This window comes from Sorex fumeus, unplaced genomic scaffold (assembly GCF_029834395.1).
Source record: "Sorex fumeus unplaced genomic scaffold, SorFum_2.1 ptg000006l, whole genome shotgun sequence".
In the NCBI taxonomy this organism is placed as follows: domain Eukaryota; kingdom Metazoa; phylum Chordata; class Mammalia; order Eulipotyphla; family Soricidae; genus Sorex; species Sorex fumeus.
The window spans coordinates 34,333,992-34,347,215 of record NW_026606063.1 but is presented as its reverse complement, the minus strand read 5'-3'; positions in this window follow the sequence as shown (position 1 = coordinate 34,347,215).

Sequence of the window (13,224 nt, the reverse complement as noted above, 5' to 3'; positions counted from 1 at the left end):
AATAAAAGAAGCTCAAACTTAGTAGAAGTAAGGAAACTATAAAGATTAAGGCAGAAATTGAGATAAAAACCAAAGGACTGTAAATGATCAATAATATAAAAGGTTAATTCTTTTAGATAATAAAAAACGTTATATAGCTTTTGTTAAACTTAGTAAGGAATAAAAGCAAAAACAAATAAATATCAAAAGAAAAAATTATAATGACTGCAAGAAAATACAAAGAATTTTAAAAGATAATCAGTGACATCTGTATACCAACAAATTGGATAACATAGAAGAAATTAATAAATTTTAAGAATTGTCCAACCTTCTGAGACTAAATCATGAAACAACAGAAATATGCACAGATTGTCAACAAGGAAGTACTTAGAGGAATAAGTTTTTAAAATAAACTTATGGGGCAGGGAAGATAACTTAGATCTATAGTGCATGCCCTGCAGATAAAATGCCTAGAGTTAATTTCCTGACACAGCACATCCCCTACCCAAAGTAACATTGGGTGTAGCCCTGGTGTCCCCTAAGCTTGGTTAGGGAGGCTCTTGTCTGAATTGGATTACATGGCTTCTCCAGAGCTCGGAAGCATCAGGCTGACACTACCTGTATGGGTATTACTGGTAGTGACCAGTCACTTGGGTACTGCTGGGAACCCTCAAAAAAAAAACTTACCAAATGAAAGTCCATAACCAAACAACTTTCCTGATAAATTCTACCAAACATTCAAATATTTTATAGCTATTGTCCTTAAGTTCTTTGGAAAATTGATTGAGGAGGGAGGAATGCTTTCTAACTCATTTAAGAAGCCAACACTATCATGATTTAGAAACATCACACACACAAAAAGAAAGTTACAGGACAATACATCTTATTACATAGATTAAAAAATATTTAGTAAAATATTAGTAAACAAAATTCAGTAGTACATTCAAAGAATCATTCATCATGATCAAATGGAATTTGTTCTGGGTTGGTTCAACAAACAGAAATCAATATTATAGATCACAACATCAAAATAAAAATTGAAACTCATCTCAATAAGTGTAGAAACATTATATGGTAAAATTCATCATCAGGGTTTGTGATATTTTCAATAAAATTAATATAAAAGTGGAATATGACTAATATAATAAAGTTCACATATAGCAAACTCCTAATTAACATAATATTGAAAAACTAAAAGACTTTTCCCTTTTTATTAATAAGACAATGATGCATATGCTTTATTCTTTTGGTTTTTATGGAGGCTTCGTGAGTTACAATACTGCTAATAATAGAGTTTCAGGCATGCAATAGTCTTTTGTTGTATGTAATGTGATGATGTGATGTGATGATGTGATGGAGAACCTTGGGATTTTTTATAAGAACTCATAGAATTGGTTTTTCTTAAAAATAAAAAAAAAGATTGTGTATTAACTTAGAAAAAGACCTGGATAGTCAAAGAAGTACTGAGACTAAAAGATGAAAGCTAGGTGTGTCACATGCCCTAACTTCAAGTTATACTATAAAGCTATAGAAATTAAAACAGCAATGTACACTAACAAAACAACCACACAGTTCCGTGAAACAGAATTAAGAGTCTAGACATAAACTACATATACATGGACAACAAATTCACAACAAAGTAGCAAAAAACTTATCATTAGTTAGAAAGAAAGAAAATATGTTCATTTAATGTTTTGAAAACTCATGTATTTATGAAAAGCCATAAATAAAACAATAAAATTAAACCACTTTGTAATACTAAACATAAAAATGACTTCAAATGTAATAAATACTTGAATGTAATAAAATATATAGAATAAGACAAAGTCAATAAACTCCTAGATGCCAGTTTTAAGAGATATAGTTGGAGATTCAACCAAAATGGCAAGAGAAACAAAATGAAAAAATAAATAAATAAATAGGACTGCTTCAAACAAAATTCTCTGCACAGAACAAACAAAAAATGTTATCAATGTGAAAAGCTACCTAATACATAGATGTCATTTTTAAGTAATATATCCAACAATGGGATAACATGCAAAATATATAAATACTTAATGCAAATCCACAGGTAGATAACTATAATTTAAACAATAGGCACAGGAGTTGAATAGACACTTCTCCAAAGAAGAAATGCAATATTATCGACAAGAATATGAAAGGTTGCTCATCATCAACTTATTTATGGGAAATACAAATCAAAATCACAATAATGTGTCACTTCAAATCTATAATAAAGGACTCTATCAGGGCTGGAGCAATAGCACAGCAGGTAGGTGTTTGCCTTGCACCCGGCTGATCTGGGTTCGAGTCCCAGCATTCCATATGATCCTCCGAGCACTGCCAGGAGTAGTTCCTGAGTGCATGAGCCAGGAGTAACCCCTGTGCATTGCTGGGTGTGGCCCAAAAAGAAAAAAAAAGAGACTCTACCAAGAAGATGTAAAACTGTAGCAAAGTTGTGGAAAGAAGACAACCAACACTTTTACACTATTGGCAAAAGTGTAAATTAGTACACCACTATGGTAAATGGAGATCCCTCCAAAAAATTAGACCATGTAGATCATAAGGCTTATGATCTCGATATTCCACTTGTGTGATTTTACTAATTGGAAAAAATATATACACACTTTCAGTTCATTGCAGCACTATTCACATATCCAAAGCATGGATACAACCTAAATGCTCAGAAATGGATGAAGAAGATGAGACGAAGTGGAACAGTATTCAGCAATCAGAAAAGAAAGAACAGGGTGGAAGGAAGAAAGAGAAAGAGAGGATGAACTTGCTTCATTTTCAACCATATGGACAGTTCTATTGAATATTGTGTTAAGTGAATTCTCAGAAGGAGAAAGACAAATACTGTAAGATTTTTGCTCATTTGTATATATAAAAAATTCTGTATATGTATATATATATATAAACATATAAATCTCTAATACAGAGAGAGACGATTAAGAAACAATACAAGTGAGTCAACAGAACAAAAGCAAATGATTAGATTCTGATAATAGTTATTAGAGGGAAAGGAGGATGGGTGGTGAGAGGAACAGGTAGAGAGGGTTAATTTGTTGGCAGCACATACCAGCCAATGCAGGTACTTCCTTCCAGAAGAGAAGTTCCAGGAGGCAAGAGGAGAGCTTGACTGAGAAAAAGCTACCTCTCCCTTATCATGAAAGTCAACCTTCAAATAATCCTAACTTCCATTCAGAAAGAAGTACATTTGGCAACATAGCTTGGGGATGGGTCCTAAGGTCCTAGGGGCTGGAGCGATAACACAGCAAGGAGGACGTTTGCCTTGCATGCGGCCGACCTGGCCAACCCAGGTTTGATTCCTCCAACCCTCTCGAAGAGCTAGGCAAGCTATCAAGAGATGAACAATGGGAGGGCAGTGACAGTGAAGGTGCACCATGAGGAGGGAAGCGACATTCTCCTCAACCAGCACAACTTGATTTTCTGTTATGTATGTCTATTATTTTTGTTCAAAGTAGGTATTAGCCTTTAAATGATTGAAAATAAGAAAAGCTTTGGGCCATTTCCTTGGCTCCCAGCTCTTTGGCCATCCCTGCACTGCTAGAAATTGAAAAAGCCAGGTGTGAGCAGGACCAGGAGAGTTTAGGGTTGTCCAAGAAGTGACATCCTGAGGTCCAGGTCCAGATACCACCTCAGACAAACAAACATTATGCCCCATGAGTATTGCTCTATTCAGAATGGCCAGAGGAGAGGCAAGGACGGGAGCCAGACTCAGAAACCAGTGAGCATTCCTGTGATTGAAGTTAACCACTGCACTCAAAGAGCTGTAAAGTGACGCCCGGTTCCATACCTCCCTCTGCACAGTCACAGAAGCAGAAACATTCACAGCACCAGAAACCAAGATTGATGAGCAATTATTGTGGAAAACTTGGAGGAATTTTCCCTAATTAAAAAGCAGATGGAGTTTTAAGAAAAATCTACCCAAGACAAGGCTTCATGTTGCTACAAATTCTGGTACATTTCATGAAACCAAGACAGTCCAACAACATACAGAAGAATAAAGCTTTTGAAATAAGAATGCTCCTTTCATAGGCTGGGCTTGCCCTAGTGCTCAGCAGAGTGTATTTTTATTCTGCCCTAAAGCAGCCTCCCTATATCCTATAGATTGAGCCTGGAGCAAAGGAGGGGAAACCTCTCTGTTACCACCAAGAGCGGTCAGCCAAATACTCCATGAGCAAGCCACTATCAAATGCATATTAAGAAAAACTTAGAACTGATATAGGCAGTCAGTTAGATAGGAAAGGGCCCCCAATGGCAATGGAATTCCTTGGCAGTAGTAAAACCACCTAGTCCTAAGGCTGTCCAGAACCACCTTGTGAGCACCTGATAAGACCTTGATCTGGAGCTAGCCAAAAAGCTGGACCCACTCTCCAGAGAAGATCCAGCAGGAACAAAGGTCAAGGAAAGGAGTTTCAAAGAAGACCATCCCAACTCTATCCCCCTTGGTAACAACACTATCAGTGGACTCTTACCTAGCTAGAAAGCCCCACTGTGGAATAGATTGGAGAAACCCTATAAAAGCCACCTTGAAGAAAGGAAGGGCACACATATGCTGCCTGAGCCCATCTGCTGCTTGTGCACACATGCCTGAGCACATGTGTTGCCCACATCTCCCCTCTTGGGATATGTACTGGAGCTCTCTGCCTTTGGAGATGCCCACATTCTCTCTTGAGCGTGTTACTCTCACTTTCTCTCCCTCCTTCCTCTTCCTAAAATCCTCCAAATAAAATCTGTTTTACTTCACTGCTCTTAAAATTTCTTTCTGCAAGAAAAGATAAGGACCTGGAAACCCTGGGTAAGGACTAGGAATAATGTTTCTTCCTGCAAAAAGCAATTCCTCCCTCCAACCTGATTCTGCATCTCCCCGAGAAATTGGGTGTTGGGGGTTTAATTCCCATGCTGAGAAGATCAAGTGAAAGTCAGGTGTGGCTTGATGGTCACCTGGTGGGGCTGGCAGAGCTCTGACAGGCAGGGACTCATTGCAGACTATCAGTCCTAGCCTTCCCAATCAGTCCTGGGATGGCAGAGACAGATCGGGAGAAAGTGACCATCTCTCTCCTCCCCACCTCACATAAGCCACCCACCAACTTCAGCTCCACTCAAACTTGAAACCAGGACTCTTGAAGTAGCACAAGAAGGGCACCAAACCCCTTCCACAAGTGAAGAGCCCTGTCTCAATCCCAAATCTCCATCTCATTCGCTGTGTCTGTGGGCTTGCTTCTCAGCATCTCCATTTCCATTTCCTCTTGCAGGGACATCTGCAGACCTAGAAACCCTCTGTGGGCTGGGAGGCAGCCCTGTGTGAGGTCCTGATGGGCATGTGTCAAGTGCAGGGCTGGAATCAGGGCTGTGTTCTCAAGTTTATCCTTCTTGCTGTGCTGCCTGCAGATGCCATGCGCCCACGCTTCTTTGGAGATTGCCACATCCCGGCCCCCTCTCCCTGGTTGCCATGGAAAGATGAGAGCAGAAAGCCAGGCTCAGCACACTGGCGCTTTCACAGCATCTCCCTCCCCCAGGAGGGCTCCCTGACATGCTCCAGGCAGCAGGAAAGCTCATTAGCACGGAGCCAGCAGGCCCCTCCCCCATAGCTTCACAGCAAACTTGTCCTCTATCACCAGCTCCCGGCTCACCCAGTGCCCTGCGTAGAAAGCCCAGGGAGGACTCCTCATCACAGGGCTGCCACGTCTCTGTATAAGACTCTCCTAGGAAAGACCCCAACCTCCACCAAAAATGGACCAGAGACTTTATAAGCATTTAACCTCTAATGACTAAGAAACTGACATGTCATCCAGAAGTTCCAGCAAAAAGAAGGATGAGGTTGATAGGGTCGAATCACAGGGGACAACAGTTAATCCACCTAATGTCTTGCATGCCTGTGGTTATTAATGCAGAGACAGAGTTCTGAGAATAAGATACTAGATCATCCTTATGATATGGATGAGTAAGCTGAAGGCTCATGGTCAAGAAGTAGTCATGTGGTCAGACAGCCAGCAATCCCCAGACCAATTCCTTCGATCTAAGATGTAATTCCAAGATGCAGGCTTTCTGTTACAAAGTACAAGCCTTTTTGCTGTGTATGGCATAGGCTGAGTAATGACTCCCTAAGACAGCAGGTGTAAATCCCAAAACGCGCACATGCAACCCTGTCAGGAGAAAGGGACCTACCTAAGTGATTAGATATCTTGACATGAGGTGATTATCCTGCATTGTCATGATGGGGCCTAAATCCATCACAATTCTTCTTAGAAAAGAAAGAGAGATTCAGCACTCCCGGGAGAAGTTGGGGAAAAACAGATGGAGGCAAAGACTGAGACTAAATGGCCACAATCCAAGAACACTTGAAATTCCCAGAAGAAGGAAGAAGCAGGAAGATCCCCCACCCCATCCCAAACTTCCCAGAGAGAGTTCAGCTCTGCTAATAACTGAAGTCGGGCCACTTGCCCTCTGGAACGGTGGGAGGATTTATTTCTATGATTTGTACCCTCAGCTTGCAGCCTATTGCTACAATAGCCTAAGAGCCGGGATATAGAGAATCAAAGCACAATTTTAAGAAGCAGCATCAGGTTGCCCTCGTTCTTTTCACCTCCACCAGTAAATCTCATTTTCTTTGATGGATCCTAATGCAACCTGGGCCAAGGATACCAGACTTTCTTCAACTTGGACCATCTCTCTGTGCCCCAGATGCAAATTTCCCAAACCAGCTTAACAAACCCATTTAACATAACTGCATACAGCGTAGAAAGGAGACACTCCCCACATTCAGCTACACTTCCACACACTTCTTCCTGCTTTTATCCATTTACCAAGCAGTGTGGAGGCATTTTGTTACTCTATCCTGCCAGGAGCTATGTTCATAACAAGTTATGATGAGTTGACCTCTCAAAGAAGCCTCCTTCTCTTTTTCCTCTCACTCCAGTACTTTCTCTGAGAAGATATGCAGCATCCCTGTGGATTTATTTCCCCATAGGGCAATTGAAGTGCCACTCTAAAGCAGATAGCTGGTGTGGAAGCTGTGGGTACTCAGAATGACAGTCAAATTATTTATCCAGGACTCAGATCATCTCTGCTTCCCCCAACTCTCTTCCTGCTTCCTCCATGACCCCTATCATCCCTCAAGATGACATCCTCCCTCCTTTTCATAGTCATAGCCCCAAATACTTTCTCACTGTTGCTCTGCTTACATTTGGGTATGTGACTCTTTGTGCTAATAAAACAGTCAGAAGATTGTTTAATCCCCTGGTACAGGGACTAAGTCCAAGCCCTGGAGACCTTTGAGAAATTGGTGGAGGATAGAGGGTATGGAGTCATACAAGGGCACTGCCAATCAAAAAGGTCATGTCCAACTAGATGATTTTATACCTAGGTAGGATATAAATAATTAAGCAAGGAAAGAGACAATTCCCAGGGAAAGCAACTCTTTGGATTCTGCCAGTAGAACTGAAGTTACCAGTGGGCTAGTTCAGCAGGCTGGCGTATATAGATACTGGGTTTCCATGATGAGCTTTTGTGTGGTACTGTGCACCTAAGAGACATAAGCCTGGATTCTAAATCATCTAGTGTTGTAAACTTATAATCAAATAAAAGAGTAAAGGTTATTTCCAGTTTGGTGTCTGGAGAGTGAGTTGGGAACAGAAAGAACACTACAGTCTCTTGTTCTGTGCCTCAAGTAACCTGGGAAGGGCATAAGCAACTCAAAAGAGAGAGTTTCAGTTACTGGCCAGTGGACTGTGCTGGGGGCTTCTGTCCCAGCCAGGGGGGCTTCTGAGTCAGGGCCCCAGATAATGGGTGATGTAATACTCTGTTTTGTAAAGAATAACACTGATTCATTTTTGTAGCCTGCATCTTGGATAGCGCCTCCCAATAGTATTTGCTCAATCAAAAGTTTATTGAAGAAAGAAACATCCATCAAGTTGGGTGAGTGCTCTAGGCTTACCCACTACTTCCTGGGAACTAGTGATAAAACACAATCACCAACTTTACTAAAGTTGTGCTTTTTCAACTACAACCTAAGATGCAGGGTGCTCCCTACAGCTGCCCCTTCTCATAATGACTCTCAAATATTAGGAGTGACCAGAATGCTGGGAGGTAGGCAATTTGGAAATATTTGTACTCCCTTCAATCCTAACACAGATGACTTCAAAGTTGGGCTCATTGGGCCTTTGCATGATCTTTCTATGTGACCTTTCTGTATAAACTGTATGTGTAGTCACTGCTAGAACCCCAGTAAGGGTCTCTGGAGTCAACCCTCAGTAGCATGCCCCCACTCCAGGCCAAGCAGCCAGGGGGAGGTCACCTGGAATGGTTTCCTTTTCCTCTGTTGGTTAAAGCAGTCCCAGCTCACCCAGCAGCAAGGCCAGAGGCTTTCAGATGAATGTCAAAACCCTAGGCCATAGGCTTTCAAATTTCTATTGTTAGAAATCCAGGTGAAAGAGGGCCATTGATGTCTTGCCAGGGATGCTGAAACAAATGTCACAGATGGTGGCTGAGACCAACCACAGTTCTGGAAGTCAGAAGCTAACACCAGGGAGCTAAGGGAACTGCTTTCTCTGAGGTCTCTGTCCTAGATATGTAGGCAGCTGTCTTCTTGTATCTTCAAATAATGGGGAATGGGGAATGTGTGTGTGTGTGTTGTGTGTGTGATATGTGTGTGCATGCTCTAGTCCCCTCAGTTGCCTCTCTTGTTAGGATGAGATGTCCCCATGTACTCCTCAGAAGACCTCAGAGCCATTCTTGGGGATAAACACCCATGAAGACCAGAGAACTCAGTGCTATGCTCAGTAATACAGTGATGTTGGAAACCAGGAGGGCCACCTCAATCATGACCAAGGGGGCACTGACTTATACACAGTGATGCTCAGGGGGATATCTTGTACTAGGGACTAAACTCAGGACCTCAATCATGTAAAGCATGTGCTGCAGCCTTTTATTATTATTTTATTTTATTTTATTTTTGGTTTTTATTTTTATTTTTATTTATTTTTAGCTATTTCATACATATATGAATTGGTATTCACAGAACCTGGCAACGCTCAGAGGTTACACCTGGATTTGTACTCAGAAATCACTCCTGGAATGCTTAAGGGTCTATATGGGACATAGGGAATCAAACCTTGATCGACCAGTTACAAGGCACTGTATTCTCTATCTCTCTGACCCTGTAGACCTTTTACACTATCTCAATGTTCCACATTATTTTTTTTTGAAGAAACATCAGTCATGGTTCACTGGGGCCCCTTCCAATGACCGAATTTTACCAACTATCTTTTTTGTTGTATTTTATTTTGAGGAGTTGCCACTCCCAGCTCTGCTCAGATATCGCTTCTGGCAATGCTTAGGAAATCAAATGCAGTGTCAGGGATGGAACCAACCAGGGTTAGCCATATATAAGGCAAGTTACCCTCATAACTATCCCTTTAGCCCTCCATTTTTTGTTTGTTTTTGGGACACACCTGGCAGTTTTCACTTTGCACTCATGGTGTACTCCAGGCAGTCTTCAGGAAACTATGTGAGGTGCTGGGGATAGAATCCAGGTCAGCCATATGCAAGGCAAGCATCCTATTTACTGAACTATCAAACCATTCCCCTCCTAGTTTTCTCTTTAAAACACCATCTCCAAATACAATTACATTTTTGGAGTCCTGGGAGTTAAAACTTAAGCATGAAAATTGGATGGTAGGCACAGTGTAGACACAGTGGAACCCCATATGCTCCCGATGACTGATTTCCAGGTGAGGTCTCTGCTCTTCTCAAGCTGCTTGTCTGTTTCCATAAGGACAGTAACCCACCTCTGGTTCCTGTCCTTCCTGCAGAAGAAGCAGTGGCTGGAAAAGGATACCCAGGTGTCAAGAGAGTCCATTTGGTTCCAAGTTCACTGTGTCCATTCCCACAGTATAAGGAGGTATTTTGTGGTACTGGAAAAGGTCTATCCACAGCTCACTGTGTGGAATCAGAACAGCATCACACCCAGCACTTTCCCTGTGTCATGGGTTGAAGTTGAAATTCTGAACATGACTAACTTTATCACTTACCTCTCCTTTATGAATTTATTTATTTTTTACAAAGTGACCCATGATTGGATTTCAGTCATATAGTATTCTAACACCCATCCCTCCATCAGTGTACATTTCCCACATTTTCCAGTACCAGTGTCCCCAGGTTCCCTCCCATCACCCCCCACTCCCCACTTCCTGCCTCCTGCCTACCTCTGTGACAGGTGCTTTTCTTCTCTATCTCTGTCTCTCTCTCTGTCTCTCTTTCTCTCTCTTATTTTGGGAACTATGGCTTGCAATACTGATACTGAAAGGTTATCCAGAATATCCCTTACCTACTTTTAACCCTCAGCTCTTGGCCAGCGTGATCATTCCCAGCTATTATTGTCTTAGTTCTTACCTCTCATTTTACCCCCACCACTCCCTACAATGGACTGGTTATAGAAATTAGGACAGTTTCTGTCTGGATCTATATGTACCTCCAGGGCAGAAATAAAAGTGGATTCCCATGTTGACAGGAACTATCAGAGAAACAATAAGATTCGATTTCTGTCTTTCTAACCTGGTACCAAGCTTCCTTTGACCACTTCTCAGCTGAGGTACTCTAAGCTTGCCCTTCTATTGCCTAAAGCTATATATAAAAAGATGCCTCACAAGTCAGCAAGTAAGCCTTAGAAAAATCTTCCATGTATGAGAACTGACATTTTTTAAATACCCAGCCCCCAAATCTTAGCATACAGGCTCCTCCTCACAGACATAAAAGCAGCCTTATCCTCAACTTTTTAGATCTGTGCACACATGGCAGATTCACAAGCCCACGTCTGAGAACAGGAGCCCTGGGCAGCTGGTCTCCTCAGTGTGTGGCTGGCGGGCTGGACAGGAGACAGCTGTGTGCCAAGCCCAGGGAGGGTGCATGCCAGACTGTCCTCTGAGCTCAGATGCACAGAGAAGAAAATTCTGTTCTGTGTCCAGGTTGTGATACATGTCAATCCATCTGACACCCAGTCCCAGGGAGTCATTCCATGTAAAATCGGAACTTTCAGCTCTTCTGTACTTGCTTCCTTTGGGGCAGGAATACACCTTAGTTTGCAGATATCCACTCTGTTCATCATGATCACCATTGTATGATGGAATCCATAATTGCTGGCCTGATTGGCAGAAGTCACTGTTAAAACTAGTGGAAAGCCTTAAAACTATTATCTGCTCATTTTAGACACATTTCAAACAAGAAACTAATTTCCCTTTGAAAACATTATCAGCCTTAGTGAAGAGAAGGGGCTATTCACCCCTTGGGCACCTGCAGAACAGTTGGGGCTGAATCTCCTGATACTGGTTTGCAATTATCCTCCAACTCACATTTCAAAGATGCCCACACACATGTGGACATAGAGATCAAAAACTGGATGGTGCATTTCAGACAGATTAAGAGCAAGACCAGATAGTTCTGCTTCATATGAAAGGGAGATACTTCCTCTACTCTGGGAGTGGAGTGCCCAGCCATCATGTGTGTCTGGAGTTAGAGGCAGGACTCTCAGAGGCTATATACCAGCACAAGGGGGAGGAAGGCCAAGGCTGGCTGACCTCCCCTGCCTCTTACAGGCCCTCCTAAGCCCGTCCCAAAGGAGTCTATGCACTCATGATTCTCTGAGAGAGATATTTTAGGGGGCAAAAACTGTGACAGTGACAGTAATGCAATCCTTCCTCACCTAAGGAGGCACATAGGAGTAGTTCTGGTGTCAAGCAGTGCTCAGACAAGGGCAAACTTTGTTCTCACCATACCCTTCTTCCAGGAGAGAAAAGCAGGAAGCAAGTTGCCATGATCTAACCCTGTCACACTCTAGTTCCATCCTCATTGTCAGCTCACTACCACCCCAGAGCTTCAGCCTTAGGTTCTTGGGGTGCTTCACAGACACCTCCTTTAATGCTAACTCACTCATGCTCTTACTTTAGCTCTCAAATCCAATGTCCCTGGGTCAGTGATCCAGTCAGGACCAGAGTCTGTCCACACTCCTTTCCAGCATCTGGGGTGACCATTTGTGAGTGTATCAATGTCGGCTCTCCACATCACTCTGTTTATGTCTATCACCCTACCTTGAGCACCCAACAGGGTCTAAGACCCTACCTGAAGTTGAGAGGAGGCTATTCATGAAGAGATGAAGAGGGGAGGAAGCAGAGCAGGCCGTGTTGGTAAGGTTGGACTTTCTAACACTGTCTAAAGACCAGGGACCTGGAAAAGGGCAACACAATCAGGGTTTAAAACCACTAAAGGACAAAATAGTGAAGGTACACAGAGAACTCAGGAATGGAGCAAAATTTGGAAAAGCAACTGAATGGGAAAGGACAGGAACAAAGTAGATCAACCTTTCCAGAACAAAGCAATGCAGAACTCACTGTTTGACTCCTGGAGCCCAATCACGAAAGTTCTGGCAGAGATGAGCAATACGTGTGAGAGCACTTGTGCTCAGGTTAGAAAACAGTTCAAGGGACTGGAGCAATAGCATAGCAGGTAGGGCATTTGCCTTGCATGCAGCCCACCCGGGTTCAATTCCCAGAATCCCATATAATTCCCCCAGGAGTAATTACTCCAGCATCGCCAGGAGTAATTCCTGAGGGCAGAGCCAGGAAGAACCCCTGAGCATCGCTGGTTGTGACCCAGAAAGAAAAAAAAGTTCAAGTTCTCCAAGGTGGAAATGATGACACCCCCACTTGAACCAATGTGATAAGAGGGCTCTGTGAGATGCCTTCCAAGCAACCTTCTGCCAAAAGAGCTATCACCCAGTTTTGTGCCTTGTTTTCTGAAATTCCACTCACTATCTCTGGGGGGGGGGGGGGGGGGGGAAGGGGTATGTAATACTCTCTAGTAAAGGGCAATTGGTTTCTCAGGGAATGACAAAGGTGTTCTCAAGGACAGAGAATTAAAGGGGGAAGGAGAATTGGCCCGGTGCCTGCCACCTAATACTTCAAACCCTGGGCAATGATTTAAGACAACAAACATGGCAAGAAGAAGAAATATCACTATGTCTGAGAGGAGTAGGATTTATTCATGATGCTGAGCAGGGACAGACCCTACCATTTGATGGCGAGATAATTTCAGGGGAGAGATTCAAAGATTGTCAGCATTGGTTAGTTGCTATCATGGAAGCCTTGTAGGGATATGAGAGGAGTGCTTTTTCCCACAGGGACCCAGGGAAGGGGCAGTCCTTTCCTCAAATCATATGGTATATTT